We start from the raw sequence: 15,365 nt of genomic DNA on the forward strand, positions 1-15,365 counted from the left end.
GTGGGAGGCGCCGAGGGACGGACAAAGAAAACGTCATGATAGGTAAGATTAACACCCCCCCTCCCCCCCCCCCCCCCCCCCCCCCCCTCCACCGAGCAGGCCCAAGTGATTTGATTTACAGGATGAAATCCGGATAACAACTATCCGGATTTCATCCAAGATCGGATTTGAGCATCCCTGCTGGTAAACACTGGAAACATACAAAGACATTGCTAATTGATGACAGAGACATTGGGAATAGATACAAAGCAGTAGGACCAAAGGCCTTTACTAAAAACTACATGTAAGGACCATAAACTTTAACTTTTAATCTGTCCATTAAAATAGTATGCTCATACTCAAGCCCTCCAGTACTGGTAGCTAGAGGTAGCTCCCAGTATTAGCTAGCCCTAGTCAGAAGAAGTGCCCCCCCATAATAGGTAGCCATAGATGACCTCTCGTATAGGTGGACAGAAGTAGCCCCCTCAATACAGATAGCCAAGGAGTCCCACATATAGGTAGGGCAGTGGAACTTGGAGAAGGAAGTCCCTTATCTTATGCTGCCACTGCTGCAATGCTACTTCTTTGGGGGAGGGGGGTAGGATCCTCAAGAAGCTCACTGTGAGCCCCCATGCACCATAGGACCAATAAAGAGCTAATACTCTCAGGGCCCCTCTGGCCCAAGTGTGGTTGCAACCCTTGCACCCCCTATTGCTATGCAGGGGAGTCTTTAGGCATAGGCAGTACACACCATTGTCTGGAGTGACATTGGTCCTGGGGGCGCCATGTTGCTGGATTAAGCCCTGCCCCCGAATTAAGCCCTGCCCTTGGATTAAGCCCCACCCTGTGGGTGTTCTATTACTTGCTTCTGCTGCATATACTTAACATAAGTTGCAGGCAGCTACCACCTCTGTGCCTTGTGCATCCTTCCTTCCCCTTTTGTGCCTCCTGCTGTCCCTTTTGTGCCTCTTTCTGTCTCCTTCTGCCTCCTTCAGTCCCACTCTGCCTCCTTCTGTCCTCTTGTGCCTCCTTCTATCTCCCTTTGTGCCTTCTTCTGTCTCCATGTGCCTCTTTAGTCCCCATGTGCCACCTCTGTCCCCTGAACCTTCCCCTGTCCCCCTGTGCCTCCTTCTGTGCCCCTTTGTGCCTTCTTCTGTCTCCCTGTTGCTCTGTCTGTCCCCCTTTGCCTCCTTCTGTCTCTCTATGCCTCCTTACATCCCCCTCTGGCAGGGGCGTAACTAGACATCACTGGGCCCCCCTGCGAAACTTTGGATGGGCCCCCCCCCCCCCATGAGAAGCTTTGGATGGGGCCCCCAACCCCCTCGCTGCACAGGAAAACTGAGGACCAATGTGTTTTCCCCATGCAGATAAAAACACTTAGACTTAAAGGAAATGTCAGGCAATCTATACTACCCCCAGATCTACTTACCCGGGGCTTCCTCCAGCCTCTTGCAGCTGACAAATCCCTGGTTGCAGCTCTGCTCCCAGTACCTACATACACATATACACACACAGCTGTATTATTTTACTACATGAGAGCACATGCTATATGGAGGAACAACAATGACATGCTGAACATAAGATATAGTATTCTTTGTAACTTTGGCAAAACATTCAGAATGTCACTGATTGATACTCTTATTACGGGATCTTGGACTCAGTGAGACAACAAGCTCTCATTGAAGCAACAACAGTAAAGGTCCGTACACATGCCGAACTGGAGGCAACGACGGGTCCGTCGTTACCTCCCGCTGGGTGGGTGTTCCAACGACAGTCCGGCGTGTGTACGCACTGTCGGCGGACTGATACGGTTGCTTCTGAGCGATCCGCCGGGCTACTTCAGTGGTTTCCATTAAAGAGCACAAAGATGGAAAAAACAACAATATAGTCACACCCATTGTCCTTGTGACATGTAGAGATGAAGCGAACGGTTCGCCGGTGAACGGTTCCAGGCGAACTTTGATGGTTCGCGTTCGCCTGCAACAGGCGAACTTTTCCGAAAGTTCGATTCGCCCCATATTGCACTATGAGGGTCAACTTTTACACTCTGCATCACAGTCAGCAGGCACATTGTAGCCATTCAGGCTACACTAAGCCCTGGAGCCCCCCCCCCCTATATAAGGCAGGCTCGCCGGCCATTACAGTCACTCGTGTGCCTGCTAGAGACAGACTAGGGACAGCTGCTGCAGACTTGTTCGCCTAGGGACAGATTAGTTAGGTTCTTGGCTGCTTAGCTTGCTCCTGGCTGATTATTAATTGCTTTTATAGCACCCCTCAACAGCTCTTTTCAGAGCTAATCCTGTACTTTTTTTTTCTGTGTGTCAAAATGACACTTTTGTTGCATGCACAGCCTTGCTAATTCATAGTGTGTGCCACTGCCAGCAGCCCAGCACATTCAGTGACTACCTGTGTGTGTGTGACAGGGAGCTGCACATTGTACTACCCAGTACTGCATATACCCAGTGTGACAATCCAGCCCCGCGATCCCGTCGAGATCTGCTCCCGTTAGTGTACGCAGGAAGTACGGGCGCAGACGGACAACGAGACCGGTTGCTGGATCGTCAGAGGGAAGAAGAAAGAAAAGGCGACAGAGCGTGCCAATCCCGTCTAATCTGCTCCCGTTAGCATACGCAGGAAGTACGGTGAACAGACTGACAATAAAGATTGGTCGCGCAGCTGCCGACAATATGTAATGGGACAATCACTCACCAATCCCGTCTTACTAGGCCACTGTTGCCATGCAGGTCTCATGCACTAGAGACTGCTGGAGGCAAATTCACTGTGTGCGTAGTAAACGGTTAAGATTGGTTGGAGGTGCCCATACATGTACAATTCTGATTGTATATACAATCGGTAAACTAAAAATATCGATTTCGCGCTGGAAATCGGGTAAACTGCCACCACTGTCTGATTGGATGAATGGAGCAGACAGTCTCCAACTGGGGCGAAGAGACCCCAACGCTATCATAATAAGGTAGCCAGCCCAATCACGTTCAACACGCTCCAGTCACCGTTTGGGGAATAGTCACTTCCGACGGCTTAAAGACTGTGAGCAATGTGACGTTAAAGAAAGGTTACTGGGTCCCTATATGATGCAATCTCGAATTGTGTTTACAATCGAGAAACGAAAGTTATCGATTTCGCACAGGAAATCTGGTACTAGCTAATCCTAGAAGGAAGAAACGGTTATTTACAACCTAGCTAGCAAATCAACAATTTATAAGCAAACCATAAAACAATGCGGTAGTATGACTGACTCTTCAGAGGGCAAATTCGTTATAGCAGCAATCAGATGACCAGAACAGGCACAAGACTGAACGATAAAAATCGTTAGTTTATTTCTAAACTACATACACACAGCTTATTTTAGAACAAATTGATTGACAGAGAGAAAAGAGGAAAAGGAACAGAATGTCTGAATATACACAGTTCAAATACCGTTATTGGTAGTCCATGCGGCAATCGCAAGTCCTTGGCGTAATGTCCAAAATGGCGGTTGCCATGCAGCCAACAGGCCTTTGTTAGAAAGTTCCAAGATGGAGGTTTTGGCCCGTGTCCTTGCGGGCTGCCAGGATGTTACTAGGCATCAGATTGAAAGTAAAGGACTCAGAGCTTTCTGGGTTCTGTCTGGTTATAGCCCCCACTCCAGCAAGGAGGGGTTAGGGGGCATGGATCACACACCTCTTTGGAATAGGAGATCTCTGCCCCTCTCATAGAGACACAAATTTACCTGAATCATGATAAGTGTGCTCATCTGCAAACCGTACAAGTTAGGTTAAATCTAATAACATTTTTAGGTTTGTCAGAATTTATCAAGAACGTTGATACCAAACTTGGGGGATCAGACCCCTGGGGTATTAGAGGGTTATTTTAAAACAATCTTACGCTAGATCTGGCAGTCCGATTGGTCCGTAAACCTGTCAGAACCAGCGCCCTGTGGAATCCCATAACCTGTGCAGATTTCATGGCCAGGGAGATCTGCTATGCCAGGAATTATGAAGGAAATATGGAGAACATATGAATATTGGGATTCCTGAGGTCACAGCAGGTTTTCCTAAGGTCAGAAGTCTTTTGAAGCTCAGGGAGCAGCCGAGGTGTCAGATCTCATGCTAAGACTGGGGCCGATCAGGCTGGAGAAAGCTACACTTTATGAGCTTCTGTCAACTGATATCTACCCTTCACCTGATGGATGAGGTCATAAACACCTCAGGGGGTCCCCTGTGCTGGCAGAGAATCTTTTCACAGGAGGCTAATTAACTGACCATGAAAAGATTTCTCCAGCCCTTTGGCGAAGGGAAAAAAAAAGTGTATTTAAACCAAAAACTGTCAGTTTGGTTGGTTTGCGAAGAACTGGCGTTCGTAACTCCATGACGCATTCGATAGGTCATATCAACGGCGTCACATCTCCCCCCTTTACAAGATTGGGGAAGGAGCGGTTAGCAGGACCTTGACTGAAGCAATACCAACTTGCTACTTGAGCTCATTACAGCGGGGAAGCCTGGGTTCCACATGACCTTGGGGTTTGCCCTTTTTGTGTTGGTCAGTGGTTTAGCCAGGAAGCTACAGGGCTTCGCAAACTCCCTGTAGTATCCCGCTGATCCCAGAGAGGCCTGTACCTCTGTCATGACAATCTGATCTGCGTCTGGTTCAACGGTCAGATTGTCAGCTGACAGCTGTCCTAGTACCAGGGACGAGTGATCGCAGTGTTGCTCCCAAGTCGGGGGGAACACAGGGATGTCATCCGGGTACGTGACTGTACAACCGTGCTTGCTCTTCCACAGGTCGTTCCACGCCTGGGGAAAGGTGGCTTGGGCATTCATCATACCAAAATACATCCGCATCGAGGCGTTTAAGTCCAAGGGCAGGGTAAATGTGGATTCCAGGCGCGCCTCCGGCACGGTTGGAATCTGCCAGTATCCGTAGCTCCGATCCATGATCGTTAGGTAGTTGGCGGATGCCAGCCAATCCAGCAGAACACCGAGGGGAGTCATGGGATACGCAACGGTTATTGGGAGGTCGTCCGGCATCCTATAGGCCTCACAGAACCTGGTGGTCGGTGAGCTAGAGGATTTGCGGAGGACAGCCATCTGCAACATCTCCTCATACTTCATCTTTACTTTTGCTTGCACCTCCGGAGAGGCGCTGTGGGGGACCTGCCGTAAGGGCTTGTGAGTCCCCGGGTCCCTTCTGTGAACTGTTGTATCCTGCCCAGGGTTGCTGCAAAGATTTCGCTGTGGGGGCGCAGTGCACTTCAGCGAGGCCTTCTGGGAGTATGAGAGGTGGGGGGTGACTTTCACATCATCCGCCAATCCTCGTGTGGGAGCTATCAAGCCTGACAGGGGACCTGTGTCTTCCTGCTCTAAGTGGCCGTACTCTCCTAGAACTAACTGCGTTCTATCTGACTGGGCTTCTAACAGATCCACAAGGACCGTGCTTCCACCTGGGGTGTCAATTACATGGGGGATGGGTTCACTGGAGTAGTTACCATTCTCCCTGTACACCTGTAGTGGAGCTTCCACTGCGGGCGGCTTAGCAGTCTGGCCACTAAGCGCCTCCAGGTTGGAGTCTCTCTGTAGTATCCTCACGGATGTGGGACTACAAATCTCAGCTAGCTGCCTAGGGCGATCTGAGGTCAGCTGCTGAAAACCACACTCTCTGGGGTCAGAGCTGACAGGAATGCCTGCAGGCTCTGAGCTCAGGTTACCAACAGTACTGTGTGTGTCTGTCTGCACAGGTACACCACAATAAACATCACCTTTTGGGTAAATCAAAATCACATCAATATTGACATTGGTCTGGGGGTCAGAGATATCAGGGGAAGTCGAGACTTCTCCAGATAGTCCTGAGTCCGGACTACTGGTGACACTGAAGGCGTCACCCAGCGTACTCTCACAAACATGCACAACATTATCAAAAGCGTTTGCATAACATGACATGTCATTTTTAGCATGAGTGTCCCCCGCCTGAAAGTCAGAATTGTCAGAGGGAATCCCTGATGTCAGCTCTGAGTCCATGCGGATGGCCATAGAGCATGTAATGGCCAAAAAATGTACAGCGTTTCTATCACAATTATCACTGACACATGCAATTTCATTAGTAATAACAGGTGCAGAAAGAGATAAAAGACAGTCAGTTGCTGGTACATATAAATCTGAGGGTACCGCCCGCCCAGTGGCGTTAGGTACAGTAGCAATAGCAGGTAAGGGGTTGACATCTCCCTGTTTTCCCATAGGCTTGTACAGTACCTGGTGGTCAGGGAGTCCTGCTGGGAACTCCTGCATATCAGCAGAAAATTCCGAAGGGCACACAAGCGTGCCTAGATCAGTGCCAAGCACAGGAGGAGAGGGAAACTCAGCAACAGCCCACTCTGGAAAACCCACCCCCCATCCGGCCTTCTCGGGACCTGGGATAACAGGGTTGTGGTAGTTGGGCCTGACTTCAGTCAGGGTGAGGAGCTTTTGTGGGAGAATATCTTCCTCTGTGGCAAGGTCGGAACAGACCAAGGAAACATCTGCTTCTGGAGCACTGGAGCAAAAGATGATCTGGTCGTCCACTGGAGCACTGTGACGATTTCCGGAACCATAGAGCATCTCTGACATGCTGACAGGCTGTGCAGAGGGTGATGCAGGTGACGGATCAGGGTTGCTAGCCATCTTCGGGCTAGGGACGGTCGTTCTCTCCCTCTTGGGACAGAAGAACTTTATGTGGCCGGTTGCGCCACAAACATTACACGTGCGAAAGGCAGGTGTGTCAGACTGGGATGCAGCAATAGCAGCAGCTGCAGGTCTCAGTGGCACAAAGCTCACCGGACCAGGAGGAGCGAATGCAGTAGGTTTACCTCCTTCCAAGTCTTGGGACAGTGTTCTGGGACTGTCCAGCACCAGGGTTATCTGGCTGTCAGGTACAGGAACCTGATGGTACGCCCTCTCAGAGGTGCGTACAGGAAAGTCTCGTTCCGTGCCCTCTTCCATGGCAGGAAGATTTGCTGTGGGGGTCACGGGTAGAGGTTCGCATCTCTCCACCGAAACACATAGTGAAGAGTGCTGATTTGATTGGGTTAGCTGGGCCAACTCCAATTCACACTGGAGCCGTAGCTCTTTGTCCTGGAGATCCCACTGGCGCAGTCGCTCTTGGTGCTCTGCTTCAAGCTGGAGCATCCTTGCTTCATGCTGGCGCTGACGTTCTCGGAACTCCTGGTATATGCGCAGATCCTCACCGGTCAGGTTTGCCAACCACTCCGGGGGTATCAGGACTGCAGGGAATAGAGGCATTAAGCAAGGTGGCGACAAGGATTCCATCTCTGGGGTTATGCCACCAGCTCAGCCTTGCTTGTGCTGCAAGAAGCAATGCCGTGCGATTCGCAGAGGGCATGCAATTTCGGAACTGACCAATTCTAGTGAAACTGAACTGAATCAGACATTCAGAAGAGAAGAGTACAAGAAAGAGTAGGATATAGCAAAGAAAAAGTTAGGAAATGTAGACCAATCTATTCGCTATCAATGTGTACCGTTTTGTGCCCAGAACTCCGGTTCTGCAAGACAGGATACTTAGCGACCACTGTCTTATTATTCTGGTTGCAAAGACTGAGTTTGTCAGATCTTTGCGCTCTGATTTCCCAAAAGCTGGCTATGCCTGGTTTTGGGGTGTGCTATCACCACCACTGCCCACCAATGTGACAATCCAGCCCCGCGATCCCGTCGAGATCTGCTCCCGTTAGTGTACGCAGGAAGTACGGGCGCAGACGGACAACGAGACCGGTTGCTGGATCGTCAGAGGGAAGAAGAAAGAAAAGGCGACAGAGCGTGCCAATCCCGTCTAATCTGCTCCCGTTAGCATACGCAGGAAGTACGGTGAACAGACTGACAATAAAGATTGGTCGCGCAGCTGCCGACAATATGTAATTGGACAATCACTCACCAATCCCGTCTTACTAGGCCACTGTTGCCATGCAGGTCTCATGCACTAGAGACTGCTGGAGGCAAATTCACTGTGTGCGTAGTAAACGGTTAAGATTGGTTGGAGGTGCCCATACATGTACAATTCTGATTGTATATACAATCGGTAAACTAAAAATATCGATTTCGCGCTGATTGGATGAATGGAGCAGACAGTCTCCAACTGGGGCGAAGAGACCCCAACGCTATCATAATAAGGTAGTCAGCCCAATCACGTTCAACACGCTCCAGTCACCGTTTGGGGAATAGTCACTTCCGACGGCTTAAAGACTGTGAGCAATGTGACGTTAAAGAAAGGTTACTGGGTCCCTATATGATGCAATCTCGAATTGTGTTTACAATCGAGAAACGAAAGTTATCGATTTCGCACAGGAAATCTGGTACTAGCTAATCCTAGAAGGAAGAAACGGTTATTTACAACCTAGCTAGCAAATCAACAATTTATAAGCAAACCATAAAACAATGCGGTAGTATGACTGACTCTTCAGAGGGCAGATTCGTTATAGCAGCAATCAGATGACCAGAACAGGCACAAGACTGAACGATAAAAATCGTTAGTTTATTTCTAAACTACATACACACAGCTTATTTTAGAACAGATTGATTGACAGAGAGAAAAGAGGAAAAGGAACAGAATGTCTGAATATACACAGTTCAAATACCGTTATTGGTAGTCCATGCGGCAATCGCAAGTCTTTGGCGTAATGTCCAAAATGGCGATTGCCATGCGGCCAACAGGCCTTTGTTAGAAAGTTCCAAGATGGAGGTTTTGGCCCGTGTCCTTGCGGGCTGCCAGGATGTTACTAGGCATCAGATTGAAAGTAAAGGACTCAGAGCTTTCTGGGCTCTGTCTAGTTATAGCCCCCACTCCAGCAAGGAGGGGTTAGGGGGTGTGGATCACACACCTCTTTGGAATAGGAGATCTCTGCCCCTCTCATAGAGACACAAATTTACCTGAATCATGATAAGTGTGCTCATCTGCAAACCGTACAAGTTAGGTTAAATCTAATAACATTTTTAGGTTTGTCAGAATTTATCAAGAACGTTGACACCAAACTTGGGGGATCAGAACTCTGGGGTATTAGAGGGTTATTTTAAAACAATCTTACGCTAGATCTGGCAGTCCGATTGGTCCGTAAACCTGTCAGAACCAGCGCCCTGTGGAATCCCATAACCTGTGCAGATTTCATGGCCAGGGAGATCTGCTATGCCAGGAATTATGAAGGAAATATGGAGAACATATGAATATTGGGATTCCTGAGGTCACAGCAGGTTTTCCTAAGGTCAGAAGTCTTTTGAAGCTCAGGGAGCAGCCGAGGTTTCAGATCTCATGCTAAGACTGGGGCCGATCAGGCTGGAGAAAGCTACACTTTATGAGCTTCTGTCAACTGATATCTACCCTTCACCTGATGGATGAGGTCATAAACACCTCAGGGGGTCCCCTGTGCTGGCAGAGAATCTTTTCACAGGAGGCTAATTAACTGACCATGAAAAGATTTCTCCAGCCCTTTGGCGAAGGGAAAAAAAAGTGTATTTAAACCAAAAACTGTCAGTTTGGTTGGTTTGCGAAGAACTGGCGTTCGTAACTCCATGACGCATTCGATAGGTCATATCGACGGCGTCACACCCAGTAGCTGTTGTGTTTACTTAACCCACCTCATCACTGCATATACCTAGCTTTGTGTTGAGTGAACCCAGCTCACTGCATCTAACTACCTGTTGTGTTCAGTGAACCCATCTCACTGCATCTAAGTACCTTTACTGTTCAGTGAACCCACCTCACTGCATCTAACTACCTTTACTGTTCCGTGAACCCACCTCACTGCATCTAACTACCTGTTGTGTTAAGTGAACCCACCTCACTGCATATACCTACCTGTTGTGTTGAGTGAACCCACCTCACTGCATATAACTACCTTTACTGTTGAGTGAACCCACCTCACTGCATCTAACTACCTGTTGTGTTGAGTGAACCCACCTCACTGCATCTAACTACCTGTTGTGTTGAGTGAACCCATCTCACTGCATATAACTACCTTTACTGTTGAGTGAACCCACCTCACTGCATCTAACTACCTGTTGTGTTGAGTGAACCCACCTCACTGCATATAACTACCTTTACTGTTGAGTGCACCCACCTCACTGCATCTAACTACCTGTTGTGTACAGTGAACCCACATCACTGTATATACCTAGCTGTTGTGTTGAGTGAACCCACCTCACTGCATATAACTACCTTTACTGTTGAGTGTACCCACCTCACTGCATCTAACTACCTGTTGTGTTGAGTGAACCCACCTCACTGCATATAAATACCTTTACTGTTGAGTGAACCCACCTCACTGCATCTAACTACCTGTTGTGTTGAGTGAACCCACCTCACTGCATCTAACTACCTGTTGTGTTGAGTGAACCCACCTCACTGCATATAGCTACCTTTACTGTTGAGTGAACCCACCTCACTGCATCTAACTACCTGTTGTGTTAAGTGAACCCAGCTCACTGCATCTAACTACCTGTTGTGTTCAGTGAACCCACCTCACTGCATATACCTAGCTGTTGTGTTGGGTGAACCCACCTCACTGCATATAACTACCTTTACTGTTCAGTGAACCCACCTCACTGCATATAACTACCTGTTGTGTTGAGTGAACCCACCTCACAACATATACCTAGCATCCCCCCGAGATGGACAAAATGGACAAACCAGGTAGAGGAAGAGGTAGAGGCAGACCCAGAGGAAGGCCACCAGGCACCGGCAGGTCTGTGCGAGGTGGTGTTGTTGTGATTTCGTGCGGACCTGGCCCAAAGTACAGTGCTCAGAAGAAGGCACGTGCCATCACTTCCCAAAATTGTGAGGACGTGCTTGAGTATTTAACACAGAACACCTCATCTCCCGCAGCTACCAGTGCTACAACAAGCACCACATCCGCTGCATTCGACACTTTGCAGGAGTTATTTGGTGGTGGTGAAATCACTGATTCACAGCCACTACTGCAACAGCAACAAGAAGGCGCAGGTACACTACCTCATACGTCTGAGTTAGGTGGCAATAGTATGGACGTAACGTGTGAGGAGGGGGATGATGAACCACCTGAAGTTGGTGCAGTTGAGAAGGTGTCTGAGGAAAGCGAAGCTGGGCAGGAGGATTATGATGACGGTTATAAGGATACCACGTATGTTCCCAGTAGAGGAGATGACCAGGGGGACAGTTTAGAGGGGGAGTCAGAGAGGAGTAGGAGGAGACGACTCCATGATAGAAGCAGAGGGAGCTCGTCCTCAGAAACAGCTGGGGGCAGTGTCCGGCACCATGTATCACCAGGTATGGACAGCCAGCCAACATGCCCTTCAACGTCAGCTGCTGATGCCACCGTAGCGCCAACACCCCAGGGGGGCTCAGTGGTTTGGAAATTTTTTAACATGTGTGTCTCAGATTGGAACAAAGCCATCTGTTCTCTCTTACAGCAAAAATTGAGCCGTGGAAAGGCCAACTCTCACGTAGGGACAAGTGCCGTACGAAGGCACCTGGAGTAAAGGCACAAACAGCTATGGCAAGAACACCTGAGGAAAAGCAGCACCCAAGACAAGCCACCCTCCTTCTCCTCTTCCTCCTTCAGGTGCATCGTCTTCATCCACTTTCTCCCTTGCTCCTTCACAGCCACCCTCCTCCATACCGCCTCTTCCCTTGAGCGGTTCCTTCTCCTCTGCCCACAGCAGTACCCAGCTGTCCGTGAAGGAAGTATTTGAGCGTAAGAAGCAAATGTCTGCCAGTCACCCTCTTGCCCGGCGTCTGACAGCTGGCGTGGTGGAACTATTAGCTCGGGTCAACCTGGTGACCGATGGCAGCAAGCAGGGAGTAGGTGGCTGCGCAGCGGACCGACTTGTCACACCTCCACGGCTTGCAGGCAGGCCTCCAGCCACCTCCTCTCCGCCTGCTACCACCTCTTCGCTGTTGTCATCCTCCTCCTTGGCTGGTGCCGCGATCTCCTCTCCAGCTACACAGCCCCTGCACACCAGGGCCTATGCTGCATGCCAGGTACGACGGTGTCACGCAGTGTTAGACATGTCTTGCCTCAAAGCGGAGAGTCACACTGGAGCAGCTCTCCTGGCTGCTCTTAACAAACAGGTGGAGCAATGGCTGACCCCACACAAGCTTGAGATCGGCAACGTGGTGTGTGACAACGGCAGTGATCGCATTTCTGCGTTGAATTTGGGAAAGCTGACACATGTACCCTGCATGGCACATGTGCTGAATCTGGTTGTGCAAAGATTTGTGTCCAAGTACTCAGGCTTAGAGGACGTCCTGAAGCAGGCCAGGAAGTTGTGTGGGCATTTCAGGCGCTCTTACACGGCCATGGCATGCTTTGTGGACAATCAGCGTAGAAACAACTTGCCGGTGAGACGCCTGATTTGCGATAGCCCAATTCGCCCCTCCAGGAGAAAGACGTCACCCAGTACCTGTATCATTACAGTACAAGGACAAAATCTGGGAGGATGGGGATGTTGTGGCTCAAAAACTGGACACTGATGCGAAATGCATGCAGGGTCATGGAGCCCTTTGAGGAGGCGACCAAACTGATGAGTCGCGCTGAAGGCACCACCAGCGACTTGATCCCCTAACGCCTACTTCCTGGAGCGTGCCGTGCGTAGAGTGGTGGATACAGCTGTGGAGGAGCGTGAACGAGAACAGTTACGGCAGCAGGAGTCGTGGGAGCGATTTACATCCGAACCTGTTGTTTCCACAACACCTGCGGCAGCACAGAGGGGGGAGGAGGAAGAAGAGGAGTCGTATGGGGAAGGAAAGAAGTCAGACTCTGATGATGAGGAAGGTGTTTCTGTGGAGGAGGAAGAGGCGGCGGAAGAAGAACAACCACGGCAGCCATCACAGGGGGCTTCTGCTGCTCCACGTTCCCGTGGTATTGTTCGTGGCTGGGGGGAGGAAGAGGAGTTGCGTCCTGTCACTGAGGAGGAGCAAGAGGAGATGGAGAGTACGTCTGCATCCAGCTTTGTGCAGATGGCCTCTTTCATGTTGTCCAGCCTGTTGAGGGACCCCTGTATCAAAAAAGTCAAGGCGAATGACCTGTACTGGGTGGCCACGCTACCTGTTACCAACTCAACAGAAGGCGGAAAGGATGCAGCACTTGCAGAACAAGCTGTCGATGATGCTTTACAATGCGTTTAAGGGTGATGTGGCTGCACAAGGCAATCAAGGTACCACTGGCAGTAACCCTCCTCCTCCCAAGTCCACGCAGGCAAGGACAGGACGCTCCAGCGATCTCAGGGTGATATCGGACATGCGGACATTCTTTAGTCCAACTACTCACCATAGTCCTTCCAGATCCACCCTCCACCAATGCCTGGACCGGCAGGTAGCCGACTACCTGGCCTTGAGTGTGGATGTAGACACTGCGAGCAGCGACGATGAACCCTTGGACTACTGGCTGCGCAGGCTTGACCTGTGGCCAGAGCTGTCCCAATTTGCCATACAATCTCTCTCTTGCCCTGCCGCAAGCATCCTGTCAGAAAGGACCTTCAGTGCAGCTGGAGGCATTGTCACTGAGAAGAGAAGTCGCCTAAGTCACGACAGTGTTCAGTACCTGACCTTTATCAAAATGAATGAGGAATGGATCACGGAGGGCTACTGCACGACCGAAGACTAAGTCAGTCCCCACACAGAGCATCTCTGCCTGCAGGTCACTTGCCTTCTCCGCCACCACCAACAGGGTCCAAGACTCTAGGCGGATTCCTGAATTTTTAAGGCCGCTGCTAGCAGCGGTCGCTACACTAATTTTTCTGGTGCGTGTACATGCCTGCCTAATTTTTCTGGCTGCACTGCGGGGGGCTGCAACAAAAAAACAAAAGGCATGTACATGTGCCCATCCCCCTTCATGATCATTACCTTGCCGTGGTGAAGGGGCTTGCGTATCACAATGAAGCAATGACCGCCGGCTATTTGAGTGTCTCGGGTGGGGGTGGGACACAAAAGATAATAAGGTAATTCCTTCATTGTGGTCAGACCGAATTTGATCAGCTGGACAGTCACTGTTGTTCTATCATTGAGCTACCACAGCCCGGCGCTTGAAAACCGCCACGGTCTACACTCTCGCCACGGTGCGCACCAGTCCAGCACGGCCATCACTATGCAAACAGCTGTTTGCGTGCGTTACACGGTGAATTTGGTGTGTCAGTGTGAAGCAGAACTCTAATTACACTCCCTGATTGATGTATACCCATGCAAGATGTTTAAAAAGCACGTTAGTCCTGCAATTTAGCATTCAATGTGATTTCTGCCCTTAAAACGCTGCTTTGCATCACATCCAGATTTTTCCCCGGGACTTTGGGCATATATCCCACTCCGCCATGCCCCCCTTCAGGTGTTAGAACCCTTGAAACATCTTTTCCATCACTTCTGTGGCCAGCATAATTTTTTCTATTTTTCAAAGTTCGCATCCCCATTGAAGTCTATTGCGGTTTGCGAACTTTTCCGCGAACCAAACCTTCCGCGAAGGTTCAAGAACCGAAAATCTGAGGTTCGCGACATCACTAGTGACATGGACAGGAATATAGCAAATTATATAGATTATCAGAGAAACAAAAATGGTCAGCACTGACGTGGACACCATGACTTAAAATAAATCTGCCTGGTCAGTTTCCAGAAAACTAAGACACCTTGTAATTCCATTTACTTTGGTAGATTTAAGGATAAAGAAAGTCGGAACCCATTGACAAATCAAAAAAAGCCCAAATAAAGAGGCAAAGCTTCTTGATGAACGGATTGGCTGTCAAAGCCTTTCTTTTGACATTGTGAGCTACAGTGAAATATCGGTGGACGCTTATCAAGGTGAGGAAGCAGATGCTTCCATACATGTGAGGGCTGCCCAGACAGATCTTCAGCTGGCACAAAAATAGTCCAAAGATCCACTCATCCGTTAAGGTGAAAGTAACAATTAGGGCAGCTGTTGGAATGACGAGAAAGTCACAGTTGGCCAAGTTGAACTGGAGAACCGCAATTGAGTTCCATGTTCTAATCTTGAACCAAAATATCCACAAACTTGTGCAGTTCGGCACAAAACCAGCAAAGAAGATTATGATCACGAAAATGGGCATGGCGATGCCTTTGGTTCTTGGATGACATTCTGTTAAATTCTTAGTGGAGTTCAACATCCTGCAAATCTGTGAATAGAAAATTAGCCAACATTTTACAATTAAATATTTTTCTTGGCCAAAACAAATTCAATTTCACATGAAATGCAACCATCATCTTCAAACTTTTTTTTTTTTTTTTTTACGTAATATCATTCTAATGATAAACAAGGTGAAGAGGCACCCCGGATATATAAAACTTTGTTAAAATAAAAAATAGGAGTGGCTTACCTCTCCAATGACATTAACAAAGATAAGCAATAAAGATTTTTATTTTGCACAGGCAAC

The 15,365-nt window shown here is 49.2% G+C and overlaps 1 pseudogene; it reads right to left on the reverse strand.

Moving 5' to 3' along the window:
* Positions 1–1,655: 1,655 nt before the first annotated feature.
* On the reverse strand, positions 1,656–15,098 carry LOC137527462 (P2Y purinoceptor 1-like; annotated as a pseudogene).
* Between the last annotated feature and the right edge of the window lie 267 nt (positions 15,099–15,365).

This window comes from Hyperolius riggenbachi, chromosome 8 (genome assembly GCF_040937935.1).
Source record: "Hyperolius riggenbachi isolate aHypRig1 chromosome 8, aHypRig1.pri, whole genome shotgun sequence".
NCBI lineage: Eukaryota > Metazoa > Chordata > Amphibia > Anura > Hyperoliidae > Hyperolius > Hyperolius riggenbachi.